Consider the following 20,322-nt stretch of genomic DNA (forward strand, 5'->3'; position numbering starts at 1 on the left):
GGTCCCTTATCCCTTAAGAATTGAAAATAGCCTAGTGAATAGGAAGTCAACCAAAGGTGCACAGCTCTGACCCACTAAATATCACTCAGCTCTTCCCTGAAAGGACAACCAACAATCTCTCATGCTTTATTTCCATGTCTTGGACAATTTTTGTGATACCATTACTTTCCTGGTAAACTCTGCCCATTTGTCAAGACTCAGTCCAATTGCCATTTCCTCTATGAAAATGTTTCAACTGCCTCTAGGAAAACTCTTGGTCCCACCTTACCCTCTGATTCCTCTATCACCAACATCAGACTTTAGATCAAGATGGTAGTTACTTTGTATGTCTTGTCTCTCTTCTTAGTGACAAATAGTATTCTTGTCATATAAAACCATAGTCAAGTTGCACTGTAATTAGGAATCCTGGTTTGAAGTCTAGCTTCATCATTTAGTAGCCGTATAACCTCAGGCCAGTTATTTAACCACTCAGAGTTTAACTGATCTCATCCTTTAAATGAGAATAATGTCTAACACAAAGTTATATCGTGAGGGGTAAATGAGGTAAAATATATAAAATATTTATTTTGATATCATCTCTCCATAAATAATAGCAATAGTAACAAAGGTATCAAGAACACAGAAAATGATAGAAGGAAGTGGAAGTGAAATTTTGATATACAAGTTTAAACTCAAGCTTTGAGAACTTCTCAGAATGTGTATTTTATGTGTGATTTGGTATATTTCGCTAGACCATAGGAAGATCCTATGATCACATTGATGTGAGTCAAAAATGTCAGTTTCAAGTCCCACTGAAAGCAGATGGCAAAAAGGTACAAATCGTTTACTTTATCAAATTATGTTAATCATAGTAATTCACAAAGTAATTTAAGTTTTTCAAAAAAAAAAATTAGCTCCAAAAGAATTTTCTACATGCTTTGTTTCCCCTGTGTTCTTTTAATTTATAAACTGCACAAAATAAATTTCCTGCAATTGTATAATTTTCAGGGCCTTCCACCCAGATATTAACATTTTCAAAAGGAAAAAAAAACTCATAAATTAATAGTTATCTTTAGGAAAACATGACTTTTATTTAGTGAGAAATTTTTATTTTAATGATTGCATAAAAAAACCCACAATTCTAGGCACAAAGAATGATGCAGGAGAAGTTAGAGACCCTGTGGTTCCTGCAGGGTACTTACACTCATCCGAGTGGGTCCCACAAAAGGAAATACAGCACTATTGGATCTAGAAATCCTGCTCTATTACTTTTCTTCCAAACCATCAGCTTTCTCATTTTGGAGGGAGAATAAAGAAAAAAATGGCAGTGTTTTAAAGACAGACAAAATGGGAGCCTGAAATACGACAACAAATCACTTGCATTCTTCATGGAGGTTTATCTTGAACCCAGCAGAATAACCACCACCAAAGCAAGTGGAAAACTGACATCAATACGTTCTTAAAAGTGGTATACAACCTCCACACAATAGTTCAATTCCAGAAAAGATTTTGCTAAGTTGGAGTTTTGTAAATTGAGTCATCTTCTAAAAGCATTAGAAGGACTCATGATTTAAAGGAATCCATAGTTCAGCCCATTTTTATAATACAGACATTCAATGGCCTTTTCCTTTCTTCTATTAACTTATATTTTCATAGAACAGAACCAGAAGTTGGCTGATCAGGTTATTTGTTCTGAATATTCTACATTCTCATACTAGAGTTGGAATGACAGTATATAACCATGAATTGTGTTATCATGAATAATAAACATACCTAACACATTGAGTGCTTGCTTTGTGCCAGGCAGTGTACCAAGTGTTTAATATGGATTATTCCATTTGATCTATAATGAGGTGTATCTTTTTTTTTTTTTTTTTTTTTAAAGATTTTATTTATTTATTTGAGAGAGAGAGAATGAGAGACAGAGAGCACGAGAGGGAGGAAGGTCAGAGGGAGAAGCAGGCTCCCCGCCGAGCAGGGAGCCCGATGCGGGACTCGATCCCGGGACTCCAGGATCATGACCTGAGCCGAAGGCAGTCGCCCAACCAACTGAGCCACCCAGGCGCCTGAGGTGTATCTTTTTTATCTAGATTTTATAGAAGAAGAAGTAGAAGTAATGTGTCCAAATGAAATGATGTAGCCTGGATCAGATATAGTCAGTCTGATGACAAAGCTAAGTTCTTTGGCCCTACCATCCAACATAAATGGTAGAGTCCAAAGCTCTACCATTCAGCTTTCCTTATTTTAAAGAGCCTGATGAAGTATCACTTTAATACGTGAAAAAAAATTGTTCATTAAATATCCAAGATAAAATTCCTCATTTTCAGTGGCCCAGAATGAATAGGCTTAAGGAAGAAAGAGTTATTTATTTCTCTTATAATTTTTTTTAAGAGGAATTTTAAATGCCCTTCATTGGGAGTGTGGAGGAAGTAATAATTACTTTATTTTTAGTTTTTCGTGAAAGGATTTGGGCTGCTTTGACTCTGAATTTGTGTAAATGGAAAATGCATTTAGAAAATTGTTACCTATAACTTGGGGGCCAATTTTCAGGTGTAATGACATTCCAGAGAGTAAATAATGAGATGAATGTGTGCTCTCTCAAATAAAACTAACAAGGCTCATAAAGAGGTCAGCTTGGTAGAGTTTTGGGATGTCTCATCAAGATGGCCATGGCTTCTATCTCATTTATCTTTCCCATCAGAAATACTGCATAATTATACATTAGCTATCCAAAGGAATAAATTAGAAATCCTAAGGGGAACAAACTTTCTTTAAAAATAATGACTAATTAACATAATAATAATCTCAGTATTTCAATTAATAATCAAGAGATTCTGTTGAAACCCAAAGGGGCTGCAAGCATGAAGTCAAATACTAGAAGTGGTGTGGGTAGGTAAATAGTTTTCAGTGATTGTATTCCAATCCTTCCCAGATATTTAATTTCTCTCTTTACTAACTCTTCTATGAAATCATAAGCAGGAGGCACATGACTCTCAGCATTGATTTGACAACAGGACTATAATCTAACAGAAGACAAAACAGTAAGAAATTGTCCGGAGACAGGTTGTAGTTATTGGAGGGATCACTTTGTTGTCTTGGGAGATCAGTGAAACTTAACCTTCTAGAATCCAAATTTTAGTTGTCTTTTTAAAGTTTAAAGGTGAAAAAGATAGCCTATAAGCTATAACCTCCCACATTTTTAAACTTTGCAAAAAAAGTGGGAAAAAAAATGAAGCTAATAAGAGAACCCATTAATAAATGGAAAAATTCATCAAATGATAAATTTTAAAGTTTACTTTAAAAAAGTGATAGCATTAGTATGTGACTGAGTCTATCACATGTGATGATCAAAGCATTTTAAACTTTGGAGGATTAACATTAAAATCAGAGCTAATCTAGCTGTTTTCATTGCCTTGTCAATTATCCAATTATTTAAACTGGATAATTTATAAATCAGATTTAGAATTAAACCATTCTTTCAGAGTTGAACCACGGATCTAAGATTAGCAGCTTAAATCAAGCAGTTCTGTTTGGCTGATCTTGTAAATGTGGAATCTTCCAAACCACAAACTGCTTTTGTTGTTTAATTATTCTACAGGTAAAAGGACTGTGGATGTGTGAATGTGTGAGAAACCACTCTACTTCTCATTTCTCTAAAGATGAAGCCTAAACAGTTCTGCATCCTTTTTGTCATCTTAATTTACTCATTGACAATAAGTACATTTTCTGTCTTCTTGCTAAATGTAATTCTCAAGCCTTAGAAACTAGCCTTTTTTTTTTTATGCCACAAAAGGCCACGTCACTTAGAAACCAATCATTAAGAGCAGAGTGGGTGCTGCCCCCACCCACCAAGATTGATGAATCACAGTGAAGATGGCTTCACTGTAATCCATTATCCCCAACCTAGCCCATAACATAACAAAAGGGAAAAGGAAAAACTAATGTCCTTTTCATGGATAAAATATCACTAGCTGCATTATCTTTTTTTTTTTTTCCTACATTACACATTCCAAAAAGAAAAGTGAAACTGGAGTGGCATTCTATTCCAAAGCAATGCTAATGTATCTACAATCAAGAAAGAAGAAAAAGAAACAAGATTTTTTTATTATTATTATAATTACAACCAATGCATGTTGGGATTCTCAAGTTGGAATGTGCATTGTGGAATAATAAAATAAAAAGTATTTCCTTTCATCATCACCATCAAAGTACACACAGCTAAGAAACTTGCCATTAGATAAAAGATTAGCAGCGAGACTGATTTTACTGTTTACATGATTAAGTGCCCTTGTGTGGTCTAATGTATGTTGGGAGATGCCTCAGTCTCTGAAGGTCAGACATTAAGAATACAAGGTAACAGTGAGGAAGAAGATAAAAGCTTGCCTGTGGCAAAAACATTTCATAGGAAAAGAAACATCTGGTAGTGACTTTTATATTTATGGGACTAGAATCTATCCCCAAGTACCTTGAGAAAACTCATAGACTTATGCAGTTATTAAAATGAAGAATGTCTTTAAATCTTTACTGGGAATATATTCTCTACATTAACACAAAACAATTGTCAGTTAATTTTTACATAACTTAGAAGTATATGTTATTGATCAGAAACAACAACAAAAATATGACAGTGTATTGGTATACGACTGCTTCTGTAAAAAATCACCACAAATTTAGTGGAACAAAACAAAACAACTTTATTCTATTCCAGTTCTGGAGGTCCAGAGTCTAAAATCAGTGGGTCATTTGGGCTGTGTTCCTTCTGGAGTCTTCAGGGGGAATTCTGTTTCCTTTCCTTTTTCAGCTTCTGGAGGCTACTTGCATTTCTTGGCCCATGGACCTTTCTTTACATAACTCCAACTTCTTTCTTCTGCCATCATATCTTCTACTCCTCATTCACCCTCTTGTTTCTTTCTTATAAGACCATTATTGGGGCGCCTGGGTGGCACAGTTGGTGAAGCGTCCAACTCTTGGTTTCGGCTCAGGTTGCAATCTCAGGGTCTTGATCTCAGGGTTGTGAGACTGAGCCCCATGACGGGCTCTGTGCTCAGTGTGGAGTCTGCTTAAGACTCTCCCTCTCCCTCTGCCCCTCCCCTCTGTGTGCACGTGCTCTCTGTTTCTCTCAAATAAATATTTAAAAAATAAAACCATTATCACTAGATTTGCCTCTTCTTCTGCTCCCAATTTACCCAAAATAATCTCAAAATTCCTGATTTCATCACATCTACAAAATCTCTTTGGATATATAAGCTAACATATTCACAGGTTACAGGAAGTAGGACATAGTCATCTGGTAGGAGTGTAGAGTAATATTCAGGCTACCATAGGGTATCCTCTGGCCTCCAAATATTCATGTCCATCCCAAATGCAAAATACATTTGCCCTAACCCAAGGTACCCCAAAGTATCAAACCATTGCAGCATCAACTCAAGTCCCAAATCTCATTAAGTCTCATCCGTTCAAAAATCCCAAACCTCATCATTTAATTTATCTAAATTAGGTATGAGTGGGAGTCTGAGTTGAATACATCCTGGGAAAAAATTTCTCTCCATCTGTGGACCTGTAAAACTTAAAAACAAGTTATCTGCTCCCAAACCACAATGGTGACAAGCATAGGTTAACAGTTACAGGCATTCTCACCCAAAAAGAAAGAAAATGAAAGGAAAAAGGAGTCCTCAGCCCCAAACAATTTCAAAATCCAACTGGGCAAACCCTGTTAGGTTACAAGGCCCGGGAATGGTCTTCTCTGGCACAGCACTCTGCCTTCTGGGCTCATCATTCTATCTTCTGGGCTCATAGCTCTACCCTTTATGCCTGCACCTCCCTCTGAACCATCCTACCCTTTTCATGAAGGGTAGCACATGTTTGCAACTGAGTCATGTTTTTAGCCTATTTTCTCCCTGTAGAATCTTGGAAGTCTGAAAGCGTCCTTTCATTTCATTCCCTCTCTGTCCATTTCAGTACAAGCTGACAGTGTTTCTGCTCATACAACATTCTAAAAGAACTGAGGGTCTTCTGTGAACATCTCAGGGATTCACTCCATTAGATAAGAGACTCCCCCACAAATCTTTCTGGGATAATCCTATCTCTATTCTCTGCCTCTGCGGAGATGGCTGAGGGGGTCCATGAATAACATGCCTAATCTCCTCAAAGAGCTCTCTGTGTGGCAGGATACTTTGACCTTTAGACCCACTGGAGGTACTGTCAAGAGATTATCCAGCCAAACCCTTGACTTTATCTCTAGAATATGCTTTCCTTACAGTGAATACTCTAACGTTAGCATCTTTTACCATCTGGATAGGCTGAGAATCTCTCAATTCAAGTTCTGGTTTCTTTTTGGGTAAGAGGTCTCTCAATTTATCTCTTTCCTCTTGCATTTTACTATCAGCAGCAAGAAACCAAGCCGCACCTTCAGTATTTGCTTGGAAATCATCTCAGCTAAATATCTAAGTTCTTCTTCTACACATTTTGCTTCCAACACAAGTGTAGGACACAATTCTGCTAAAGTTTTCTGCCACTACGTAACAAGAATCCCCTTCCCTCTGGGACTCATTTCCTTCTGAGCCCTCAACAGAAGTATCTTCAACATTCATATATCTAGATACATTAACTATTTTGGTATTCCCTAAGATGATACAGGTCTGATGTATCACTCACTTCCTTCTGAGCCCTTACCAGCAACAGCTTTAACATTCACATTTCTACCAGTAGTCTGTTTCAGGCAAACTCGGCCTTTTCTATCATTCTCTCAAACTCCTCCAGCCTCTGTTCAGACAATTCCAAAACCACTTTTGCATTCTTAGGGATTTGTTAAGCAGCTCTCCACTTTGAGCTACCAAAATAGGCCGTAGTTTCCTATGGCTGTTGTAACAAATTATTATGGAAGAAGAGGCTTAAAACAACTCAAATTTATTCTCTTACAGTTTTGGAGGTCAGAAGCCTAATATCAAGATGTTGACAGGGCTGCATCTTTCTGGAGGCTTTTAGGGAGAATTTGTTTCTTGGCCTTTCCCAACTCATAGTCTGCCTGCATTCCCTAGCTAGTGACCACTTACCAGACTCACTACTACTTCTTTCTCCTATAGTCACATCTCCTACTCCACATGGTCTCCCTCAGGGACCACTGTGACTATATTAAGGACCCATCCAGATAATCTAGGATAACCAATCTTTGCATCTCAGGACCCTTAATCACATCTTCAGAGACACTTTTGCTATATAAGGTAACATATTCACAGGTTCTAGAGAGGACATAGATATCCTGGAGGGGTGAGGGGCATTATTCAGCCTGCCATAAACAGCCAATGAGGACCGCTAAGTGGTAAAATGATTAATGATTTATGTTCATTCATTCATTAATTCGTTCATTTCACTCATTCATCAATTATTCATTCATCATCATTAGTTCCTTCTACATAAAAAAATATCATGCTTGATGCTGGAGATACAGAGAAAAACACAATTCCCATCCTAAGGAATTTGTGTGTTATATGGGAAAAGACAAAAAGATAAAAAAATTGAAACTTAGTGGATGAATGAGAAAACCTTTAACTCAGACTGAAAGAAAAGGATAGGTCAAGGAAGATTCAGGGATCAGGACTGACATGTGATGAAAAAGTTGAAATCAGTCAGCCAAATGATGGGGCACAGGGCAAGTTCAGGCAGAGGCAATAGCATGAGAAGGAAATCTTTTTCCTATTTCTTAGTTGTTTTAATATTTCAGAGAAAACCATAAATTAGAGTTGTGATAAATGTTAAACAACCATTTCTTTTTCCTCTGTTGATCTGTACTTTTCATTCTTAAATAAAAATATGTAATAGTTCCTATCACCACCATTGCTGATCAGTCTGTGGTTGGACATGAGAATAAGCAAACCTTTTCAGGCTACTGATTACTCAGGTTTTCTCTCTCATATATTAAGACTGAGAAACACAGACTGAGTTAATTGTTGGTAGGCACTGGAGCTGAGATACCATAATATAGTGCAGTGGTATATAAGAATCACCTATAGAACTGTTTAAAAATATAAATTTAGGGGCCCCTGGGTGGCTCAGTTGGTTAAGCGTCGGCCTTCAGCTCAGGTCATGGTCCCAGCATCCTGGGATCAAGCCCTGCGTCAAGCTTCCTGCTCAGTGGGGAGTCTGCTTCTCCCTCCCCCTGCTCTTAGGAGCTCTCTCTCTCTCCCTCCCAAATAAATAAATAAAATCTTAAAAAAATATATAAATTTAGAATGCCAGGCATAGTTTCTATCTTGAATTCCCACATAAAAATGGGCAAAGTAACTAGACAGCAAAGTCATGACCACACAGATAGTATTTACAACAAAACTATGTGATGAGATATCCCCACAACATATCCCCCAATACAGCTGCAGGTGGGGAAAATTTGCCAACTGCCTCAGGGACTGCATGGGGTCTGACAAAAGCAATGTGATATTTGACAGAGTCCAAAACAAGAGAACACCAAATAGCCAACAGATATTCACTGGAACACGCTGTGGGCCAATTTGAGAACAATAGCCAAACCTAAGGGGTGAAAGGGTGAACTCAAGGAGGGCCCAGCAAGATTATCTAAGGGGCTGAAGCAGTCTGTCCCCTACGAACTCTCAAACTGACCCACTAGAGCTCCCTTCTGGAATGGGAATCCATATTAAGGAGTAACTACCAGCAATGGGATCAAAATTGATCTCAATAGAACAGAAGCAAAGGAAGAAAATAATCCAGCTGACAGAGCCATAAAATCCTACAAAGCAAGCTACCATATATAATTTTTTTAAACATTAAACATATATACACACACACACTCATGCATGTAGAAGTAAAAAACTCTGAAGTTAGACAAGTTACTTAAACCAAGACCCTTTCTGAAAGTACAGGAAAAATAACCTCACAAAAAAAATGAGCAAAATATAAGTATCAGACTTAAATTCCATACAAACATCTGCAGTTTACAAAAGAATTAAATGAGGAATTTGTTTAAAATAAGAATATCTAGCTCCTGAACCAGGAAGTCTTGGCTATTAGTTACTCACAGCTGTTATATAACAGCTGCTTCCCCCCCCAATATCCACATTATTTACTTTGTTATGCAAATATTCAAGTATCTCCATCTTAATATCAACAATAAACCTCCAACCACACTTTTTTTGTCTCTATTTTACTAGGTTAATTCTCAGAAGATAGCATTTCTTCTACTTTTTTTCTAGAAGTTCATTGCATCCTACTACATTTATATGGACTATATTTATCCTCTTAAAAAATGGTTTCTGTCTCCAAATGTATCTTGGTCTATTTTAATGAGAAAATGTGGAGAAAGAAAGGAACCAAGGTTAAATCTAGTATCTATTACATAGTGAATGAAATGTATTTTTAAATAAATTCCAAGGGGTTAACAGTGAGCTTAAGAAATGTACGGTGGAGGACACAGAGTGAAAAATACTTAAGTAACAGATATAAGAAAACTGATTTATCTGGTATACTCTGACTATAAAAAAAACATAATAAAACATAAATAGAATAAAGATAATTTCACTATGTGGGGTTTCAAAATGGCTATGACAAATGGCCTCTCAAACTTAATTCCTAGGTGATAACTAAAAGCATATATAATTACTTGAAAAACATTTTATTAAATTTTAGAGCTTATATTTTTCGCTTATAGTTCAGCATAGTTTAGATAGATTGGCATGAATTGTATATAAAATCACCAGTTTCAATATATTAAAACAGAGCACCAGGGAAATGGCAGATTAATACGTAACCAAGCAAAAAAGTTCATCTGTGATAGTGTCAAATACATTTGTTATCAGGGAAATACTCAGGGTAGATGTTAAAACCAAATGATGATATGAAATGTTTCTTCCAAACCTTAAATTATGCACCGAAGTTGATGAGACTGAGCAGGACAAACATTCAAAAAAGTATTCAAGAACTTGATGCATAAAATGGATTTCTTGCTATTGTATTTTCTATAATATTGTATTCATTTTCATGAATATGCCTAGAATTTCTTCAATTGCTATAAACAAAGGAAAACACAGCTTTCAGAAGACTCTATCTCATGGTGAGTTTCTCTGTTATATTCAAAATAAATTTATAAGGTAAATATAATAATATGAAATGTATGCAAATTTGTGAGTATAAATCTTATGCTGGCAATTTCATTCATAGCAACTATGAACATCATCAGTCTCCTTTGCAGACCTTATCTACTATATTAGTAAGTTTAAGGAGCATTATATCATAATCAGTACCTTCTGCCCATGTTATCCATTTTACCTACTGTGACACTAAATCCTTTGATTTAAAGCCCCAGTATGCAATCTGGAAATCTAAATAAGAATTAGTACCTACACTGTTCAATTTTAGCTCATCTATACTTAAATAGTGGTGCAAAGGCAATTAGCCAGGCGCTTTGATCAATACTTACAGGCAAACTTGTCCAGTTCAGCTATTATCTTGAAAATAGACATCAAAAATTTGCTTCTTTTCATTTTTATCCTTACTTTTCTATAATTTTAAATGGAATGTTTAGTTTATTTCATGTTTTGATTTTCAATTTTATGAACTCAAAGTAGAAAGTTGTGAGTTTAGTTTAATATTCCTTGAATTTAGAATGAGCTCCAACCAGATCAAAAAAGGTATTTTATTTTTTTCCAGTCTGAGAAACATTGATACAATCTCTATATTTGAAAAAAAAATAGATTATAAAAACAAAATATAGATTCTTGGTACTTATTTTAACCTGTAGCTTATAAGGGTTTTTCCCCCCCCCTTGGATTTAAAATGAATCTTCATTCATCACCACATCAAAAACTAATGATGTATTGTATGGTGACTAACATAACATAATAAAATAAATAAAATTAAAAAAAAAAAAAAGATTCCCAGCTGGGGCACCAGGGTGGCTCACTTGGTTTAATCATCTGACTCTTGATTTCAGCTCAGGTCATGATCTCAGGGTCGTGAGATGGAGCCCCTGCATTGGGCTCTGTTCTCAGCAGGGGAATTTACTTGAGATTCTCTCTCTCCCTCTCCCTCTGTTCCCAAGCTCTCCACGTGCTCTCTCTCTCTAAAATAATAAATAAAAAAATCTTGAAAAAAAATTCTTGAACATTTTATTAAATATCCTTTCTCCACAAATCAAATTAACACTAGGATTTCTCAGATGGTCTAAATGAATTGTATCTCTCACATAGGAGAGATAATTCTGGTGCTATTTGTGGATATACTGGTATATTTAGGCAAAGTAAAATTTATGAACATAATTCCTAGTCTTCAAAATAAATTAGAAATTAAATATTAAGCACAAGTAGTCTATGAATGTTCTATAATTGGTCTATAAATGAAAAACTTACCCTTTGCACTATCATGTCTCAAAATTTATGTTTTGGAACTGAAGTAAATCCATTGTGTCTGGACTCTGTCCATCATAAAATTCAGATCTGGTACCTAATACCTTTCTGTTATCTACTGCTGTATGTCCTCCCTTTAGAACTTCAGAACAGAGACCATAAATGTGGCTAGTGCAAGATAGCAGTCAGTGTAATCCTTCAAAAGAAAATTAATTTATTTATGACATACTTATTTGCATGATTACTTATTGGTAATTAGCATTTGTATATTTTTTAAAGGCAGCCATTTTAAGTGCCAATATATATTAGGCTAGTAGAAAGATGTTAAAACAAAGCCCTCTCTTTCAAACTCTCAGTCACATCTGATAAGACAAGAGAAGGCAAATCTGATTTGTTCCAATCAGGTTTCTTATCAAAAAAATTTTTCTGGCGAAGATGAACTTGGCTCATCATAGAAAGAAGATTCTGTGGACGCTGTTGCTAAACTCACTCTCTTTTGAAAAACATAAATTTTGAGACATGATAGTGCAAAGGGTAAGTTTTTCATTTATAGACCAATTATAGAACATTCATAGACTACTTGTGCTTAATATTTAATTTATAATTTATTTTGAAGAATAGGAATTATGTTCATAAATTTTACTTTGCCTAAATATACCAGTATATCCACGAATAGCACCAGAATTAGAACAATTTGATATTCTTTTTTAAAATTTTTTATCTATTTATTTTTTTTTATTTTTTTGAGGCGGGGAGGGACAGAGAGAGAGGGAGACAAGCAGACTCCTTGCTGAGTGGGAAGATGGACCCTGAGACCATGACCTGAGCTGAAATCAAGAGTTGGATGCACAACCAACTGAGCCACCCAAGTGCCCGGACAATTTGAGATTCTTAATGATTCTCTGTTGAAACCTGCACACTGGGTCAAAAGGTGAGGGCGCACAAATGCTAGGCTCCTACAAGTTCCGTGCGTAGGGATTCTCCGCTTTGGAGTCCAGGGGTTTGAGTAAGTAGCCTCCCATTAAGTCCTCAACTTAACTTTTTTCTCAACAAGTAATCAAGTAAAAAAGTCCCTATTAAAGAGTCTATGGGGGTCAATCAAATTTTCATAATCACTGTTATCTGATGTCTCAACTCTGTCTCCAGCTACTCTTAGGGAAGGAAGGTCTTCTCTGCTTCCAGGACTCTTCAGTCTGTCCTTGGTGGAAGCAGAGTTCAAACAGTCCATGATTTGAGGTCCAGGCATAAGGATACAACTTTCAATGTGAGAAGTACTTTCTTGATTCTATGGGTACAATAAAAAAAAGAGAGAGAGAGAGGAGGAGGATCAGAGGAATCTGTATCTCCCAGTGTGCCTCTACCTTCAGCTACAAACCTCGCTATGACATCTGAGGCCCAAACACTGGTTCCAAATTTTCAGATGGCATCTGTCTGCTTAGCGTCATCACCTGCTACAATCTTCTTTTGTTCTATACGTTTTCCCTCTGAGTGATCTGTCTTCTTAATATGTTCACTTCGGCCTGACAAGATTCAGCAGCTAGCTCAGTCTTCCACATCTGCACACCCTGGCTTGTGTGAAGTGTGTTATAAACCTGTAAATCATCCTAATTTCTTTCATCATTCCATCCTTATCAAAAAAGTCAGTACCGTCTTCTTTCATAACTTTGGCATATCTCTGGGAAGTATTTATGACTGAAGGCACTTTGCACTTACGCTGGCTAGTATTGCCTAGGTTGGAAAGAACAAAGGATTTCCTTTTAGTTCTTCCAATTTAGCCTAAAGGAAACGCATTTATTCTAAAGCATGAGTGGGAGTGTTGGTGACAGAGATGAAGCTGAAGAGCAAGAAGATGAGATCCTGCACACAGGAGATGCAAGGGAGCTGCTCATGGATAACCTGCTCTCTGCATCTCTCTACTGTATGTTTCACTGGAATCTGTACCGCCAATAACTCTCTTTCTCCAATCTTTAAGGATCCCATCCAAACTCTGTTCGTTAATTTTGCTTGCGCAGTCATAAAAACTCAAACGTTTTGAACAAGGCTGATGACAGGTTTCAATTGTTTGCGAAATTTTGTTCTGCTGCTTTGCGAGTCAGTGCTAAAGGTTTCATGTTGTCTTACCTCCTCCAGCAAAAATCCTTCCTTGAATGATCCCTTACAAATAGAAGCCCCGAAATATAGTCATGCTTAGGCTGGCACCTCCATGGAGAGGGTCGGTCTGGTCCTGGCAAGAAAGGGTAAAGGGAGGCAAATGAGGCTCTGGTTGACCCATGCCTGTGCTTGGGACTTCTGACTCCAGATGAAGGTGGATCTAGGTCCACACTGACTCACTGGCCGCCCCCAGCGGTCCCCAAAGGTGTCTATATATAGGTGTCTTTAAAAGTGTTATTTATACATATCTTATGTATTTATCAATTCAAGTTTCCTCCTCTTTTTATAGAGGTTTTAAACCACTTAAATCTATTCTTCTAATTGTTATTTAGATGTCATTTTCTGTAATTCTATTTTATGCTCTCATTTTACTATTTCTTTTTTTTTTTAAAGATTTTATTTATTTATTTGTGAGAGAGAATGAGAGAGAGAGAGAGCACATGAGAGGGGGGAGGGTCAGAGGGAGAAGCAGACTCCCTGCTGAGCAGGGAACCCGATGTGGGACTCGATCCCGGGACTCCAGGATCATGACCTGAGCTGAAGGCAGTCGCTCAACCGACTGAGCCACCTAGGCGCCCTCATTTTACTATTTCTTAATAACATAATTAATCATTTTATAATGTATCATAAGTTTCAAAATACAAGAATAGTCTTCTTCCATACATATCTTTGAAAAAAGAAATCTGACCACTTTTATAGGTTCTTTTACCTTCTGACACTTATGTACCTTTATCTTGAAGGTAGAGTCCATTAATCTTTACTTTTTTTTTTCTTTGTGTCCTATTTTGTTCCAGCAGTTATACCAGTTAAGATTTTTTAGTCCTAGCTCTCCTTTTGGTGTTCTGTATTCTAATTTACTTTTATTAGTCTTTTTCTTATCTTTATGATGTTATTTAATTAAATCCAAATATTTCTTCTCAAAAACAACAATCATGTTTAGTGCATAGTCCATTTTTGGTACAGAATTGTACCTGTGCTTTGAGATATCAGTATTACTTAACCCATGAATGTTCATCATTGATCCCATGAGTCTTTTTGAGATGTCTTGGAACATAGTGAGATAAAACCTGCACAATATGTATTTATAAGACTAAAGTAAGATCAATTTGGATAAAATAGGAGCATGTACTGAGTGAACTAGGTGCTAGGGAAATTCAAAAAGACAAAAGACATTGTTGCTGAGTTCAAAGGGTGGAATTCCACATCTTAAGATGCTGGATCACACCTGCCAGTGCTTTGTGCAGGAAAAGGTATTTGGATAAGTTATTTAACCAGTATTTGTTTGATAGGCTGTTTTATTGTATATTGATATTGAAAATTAAATTTAAAAATTGCTAATGTCTTTTTGTAGTAGTTTACATCTATATATTTTACTTGGAAAATAATAGGCTTTTTTGATTTCTCTCAAGTCCCAATCTTGGGGATTTATTTACTTTAGTTCTAGAATTTTTTATTACTATTTATTTTTATTATTATTCTTGCTTATGTAGTCATCCCTCTTTATTCTGTGGTCTTCTCTGTTGACTCCCATTACTCACATGGTATATTCTCATTCCCCATCTTCTCTTGAGATTATTTAAGTACACTTTTAAAATTATTCCAGTCTCCCTTCTATTTCATTACCTGATCTTCTTCAGAGACAGTTCTAGCATTCTGTATTAAATGTTTCCAATGCTGATTTTATATTTTATACCTTAGAAATCACTTCAGTCTTTTCTGGGTTCTTTTTTTTTTTTTAAGATTTTATTTATTTATTTGACAGAGAGAGACACAGAAAGAGAGGGAACACAAGCAGGGGGAGTAGAAGAGGGAGAAGTATGCTTCCTGCAGAGCAGGGAGCCCGATGCGGGGCTCGATCCCAGGATCCTGGGATCATGACCTGAGCTAAAGGCAGATGCTTAATCACTGAGCCACCCAGGTGCCCCTGGGTTCATTGTTAAGACCTGGTTTCAGTTTACTAAGTATTGGTATGAGTTGTTATTATAAAAGTTTTTAGGAATTCAAGTGAACGTTTCTCTTTAGGAGTTCGTATTACCTTTAGTATTTTTGTAATTTCTCCTTTCTCTTTGATGCTTCAGAATATTTTGTTTGTTTCTTTATTTTAAATTGAGAACAGGTTTTCTTTAAACCAATACTCTACTAATTAGCTTGCTTACTTCTGGGGAACAGAACTTGAAACAGACTTGAAATCCCCAATGTTTGGAATGGGGAAGTAGAACAACTTAAGAAGTTTCCTTTACTTGCTTTCAAAACTCAAATGTTTGCACAACACATTCCTCTATTTTTTAAAAATTAAAATGCAATTCTTGATTTCATGTTGGCAATTCTATATCCCAAGAAGAGGATTAACAAATGAATAGAAATGTACATATATGTGTTCTTACTGGAATCTATATGTTAAAATGTACACGGGAGCACACTCATAGCCCCAGGCTAGTAAACAAAACAAGCAAACAAAAACAAATTTTCAGCAACAGTAGAATGAATATATAAATTGTAGTAGGCCCATAAAATGGGATAGTAAATAGCAGTGCTACTCAATGTACCACTAATAATTCATGTACTCACATGCACAACATTGAGCAAAAAAAATCCAGATACACAAAACTAAAACTCATCTATGGTGATGAGAGATGGGGTGGTGTCACCTTTGGGAGCAAAGCTGTGACTGGGAGGGAACACAAAGGCCACCATTTGGGAACTGGTAATATTCTACTTATGGCTCTGGAAAAGGGTTATATGAATATGTTCCCTTTGTGAAAGGTTATTGAGAAATATATTGTGATTTGTGCACTTCTTTGTATGCATATTATATTCAATAGTTTATTTTAAAAATGAGTGGGATGCCACTCATTATCTGTATCTGCCACTCATTATCAGTAATTATCTGCATCATCTGTAATGAATACATTATCTAATGATAACATATGTTACATGCCCTAAAACAAGAATAAGTGTTGTGCCTTAAAGACAGGTTGAGATAATTCTGAGGAGGAGTCAGAAATGGCTTCATAAAGGAATGGACAGTGTAGAGGACTGATGGATGCATAGAGAGGCAAAGCACAAGGAGATTAGTTAAGACACTATTGCAATACTTTAATATCACATCTTAGTATTAAAGGGCTGAGCATTGTGCCTTGGGCAATGAGGTGATTCATAAATATCTGCAAACCGTGAACAATATTGGGCTGAATCTTACCTTTAACAATAGAGTTACACATGGGGAAAAGAAAGTACAAGCTTTTCTTATCAATTATACTAATTGTCTTTTGGGGAAATTCTGGAATAGGCCGAGGTTTTGGGGATTTTGATTCTTATTAAATAAAAATACATGGGGCTAAATGTTGTTTATGTAGTCATTAGCATGTTGGAAATATGGAAAATGAGAAACACCACAAAAGTGACAAAATACTTGCAAATTCCATGTTGTGAAGATTTCCAGTTCAATGAACTACTAATTGATTTATCTTTGCATTTATGTTTTTTGATAAAAAGTACAATGATATTTTAGAAATGCAGATGTAAGAAAATATGAGAAGAAAAATTACACGTACCCAAGTCTAAGGTGACCTCCCCACCATGGTCTAAATCTATCCATTCACCCACTGAAACAGCACTTGCTACAGAGGGTCTAATTTCACTTTCAGCAGCATTACTCAAAGAACAAACAGAAAAACCTAGCAAGTCCAGTAAATGTGGACTTCATCAATCAGCTATGTTTTAGACAACCATGTCTAAAACAAGTCAATGATGATTTCTATCAGGTCGGAAAGCAGAAAATCAAATATAAAGCAGCTCCGGATTTCAACAGGAGAGAGTTATCTGAGGCCAACTTTCCACAAGTATTCTTTTTCCCTGCAAAAGATATTATCGGTTACCACAGGGTAGACAACGCTGTCCTCTTCAAAGGAATTTGGAAAATGATGTCACTTACAACAGATAAACTGTGAAATGCAAATGAGGGAGGGAGCAGATGTAGTAGCAAAAAAAGAAAAGTATCATTAAAAAAAGAACTTCAAAATTAATTCTTACCTCATGTAGCTGTGACAAATGAGAAGCCATTGAGGGGAGATAAAGAAGGAGACCAGTGGGCTGAGACTGGATACAGGGAGACAGTCCCATCAGCAGAAAGCCATGCCTCCTGTGCCATTTTCACTCCTTCTTCATACTTTCCAGCTTTGGCACCCTATGCAAACATGCACCTGCCGCGCATATTTCCATAGATCTCCTCCACTTTCCAAAAAGGCTTGGAGAACTCCCCGAAGAGAAATGGCGGTGGTGGTGGTGGGGGTGGGGGTCCTCTGTTCACTTGCTCACAGTGGGCAACCTAGTTAAATAAACTTGTTTTATTGCAATCTCCCGTTGCAAGTCAACAAAAGCAAATGAGGTGAATATGAAAAAATAGAATGGATCGATGTGGGAAAGAAAGGTCACTACATGCATATTTAGTGAAAAATTTCTAGTCTTACTATATTTGCATACCGCCACAAAATTAATTTTTAGATTTTCAAGTCAAAACTGTACCGAATCACTGGCATTCTATAAACCAGAACACATCTCTCTTCGGTAGCATTGGTCACCCAGCTAGGTCATTCAGATCAGCCTGAAGGCCATGAAGCTTCACTTTGTAGCACACAGTGTAATTCTTACCCATACAAACCGGAGACTTTTAGGGCAGAAACCCTCCAGGGAAGGAAATACAGTAATATGTTTTTGTTTTGTTAGAGTGGTTCATTCCCAGGCTCCTGTACTCAGCTGGATTTAAAAAACAAAAACAGGGCACCTGGGTGGCTCAGTTGATTAAGCGACTGCCTTCGGCTCGGGTCATGATCCTGGAGTCCCGGGATCGAGTCCCACATCGGGCTCCCTGCTCGGCAGGGGGTCTGCTTCTCCCTCTGCCCTCTTCCCTCTCATGCTCTCTGTCTCTAATTCTCTCTCTCTCAAATAAATAAATAAAATCTTTAAAAAAAAATAAAATAAAAAAATAAAAAACAAAAACAAAAACAAAAAAATACCACATGACACCAGAGACTGAGGGGGTAAGAAAGAGAAATGCTTATGTTGTTTTTTGTTTTGGGTGGGGGGAATCTATTGTATATGTATCCCCCATACCTAAAACAGATGAAGGGAGCTAGGGCTCAGTATACGTGGGCTGTGAGGCAATGCATCTAACCTTGTTCAGTATGCACTTGCTGTGTGACCTTAGGCAAGTCATTTCCCCCCCTCAACTTTAGTACACCCTTTGTAAAGTGTGGTTGGTAATAATACCCCTTCCTGGGATTGTTTCAAGAAGGTAATTAGATAATGCCTATGAAAGCACTTTGTGAACTCTGAAGTGCTCTGTAAATATGAGGGATAAAAGATTGGAAAGCTGCCTCTGGGTGGCTCCTTCTCAAATATGCCCAGATATTAACATTTTAGTGGTGAAAAAGGAGTGCTAATATTTATCATTGGCACTTTTCTACTGCAGAAGGAAGCAATCTAAGTAGAAGGAATATATTTTTCCTTGAGACTCAATAAAGCTATTTTCATTTTAATTGGAAAACTGTGGCACACAAACATTTTTATTTTCCCTGAATTGACCCTTTTGGGAAAAAAAAATTAAAAGTTGCTCCCACTTGTCTAATGGAAAAATCTGAAAGACTGTCCTGGTCTTGCCGTCACCTCTGTCTGTGTGACCTTGCACAAGTTACTGCTCTTCCCATCAATCAGTTCTGTACAACAAATATTTATATAGCCCCAAATATATGCCAAGTTCAGTGCTAAGCTCTGAGGAACAGAGGAACAAAGAAAAGAGCAAAAGACATAGTCCTTCACACCTAAGAAGTTTACAATTTGACAATTTGTTTTATCTCCCAAACGGAAGTGGTCATCACCATGTTACCCACCTGTCAGGCTTGTTATGAGGATGAAAAGCTAGCGCAGGAGAGTGCTTGGCAAAATGGAAAAGTGGTGCATAAACACAAAGTGGTATTATTACTAGATATAAAACCATCAGCAGCATATTGATGGTTAAAGAATACTTAGCAGAGAAAGATGGAAAAGGGGATTAAAATTTATAGAATTTCTGCCCCATATATACACAGAGATCTACATATATTATTTCAAACATACAACAGATAGGTTTGGTGGATATTAATTGCCGCTTTTGACCAATGGGGAGATTAAGACTTACATCGGTTAAAACGACTCAGCTAACAAATCAGGGCCATGGCAAAGACTCTACAGAAACTGTTGATGTAAACTGCATTGCTTCAGAAATCCACACAGATTTTCACCAGGGAAAGGCGTCGTCAAAACTTCACAAGCAGCATAATCAGCTGTAGAAATGGCTAAAAACGTATTTTTTCAACTTACTAAAAAAAAAAAGGCATTTGAAGGAAAGGAACAAATTGAACTAACATAATTAATAGGGCAACATAAAGGAATCAAAAAAACATATTATCCTTTCTTAAGCCCCTAAACATAACTCAGGTCTAGAATAATTTTTATTTAAAAACAAAACGAATACTGTTGCCTGAGTCCTCGAGTACTTGGAATGGATTGCGAAACTGCACATTTCAGTACTTGCATGGTTAAAAGAATCATTTAGAGAGGGCTTCATAGAATCGAAATTTCTGTAGTGCTCTCTATATGGATTAGCATAGCAAGCAAAATACAAAAGGTAGCTTAATGCCCAGATATATTAAAATCAAGAGCTTAACTTCTAATATCCTCTCTCCAATCAGGTATGGATTTACAAAACATTTTACTATGGTTGTTATTTTCCTTAGCTAGGACTCACAACTAAATCCACCAGCCTGAAAGATGGTTGAGTTATATTGGTATGATTTTCCCAAAA

At 36.6% G+C, this 20,322-nt stretch overlaps 1 pseudogene; it reads right to left on the minus strand.

Moving 5' to 3' along the window:
• Positions 1-8,026: 8,026 nt before the first annotated feature.
• On the minus strand, positions 8,027-17,543 carry LOC110580617 (annotated as a pseudogene).
• Between the last annotated feature and the right edge of the window lie 2,779 nt (positions 17,544-20,322).

This window comes from Neomonachus schauinslandi, chromosome 4 (genome assembly GCF_002201575.2).
Source record: "Neomonachus schauinslandi chromosome 4, ASM220157v2, whole genome shotgun sequence".
Classification (NCBI taxonomy): Eukaryota; Metazoa; Chordata; class Mammalia; order Carnivora; family Phocidae; genus Neomonachus; species Neomonachus schauinslandi.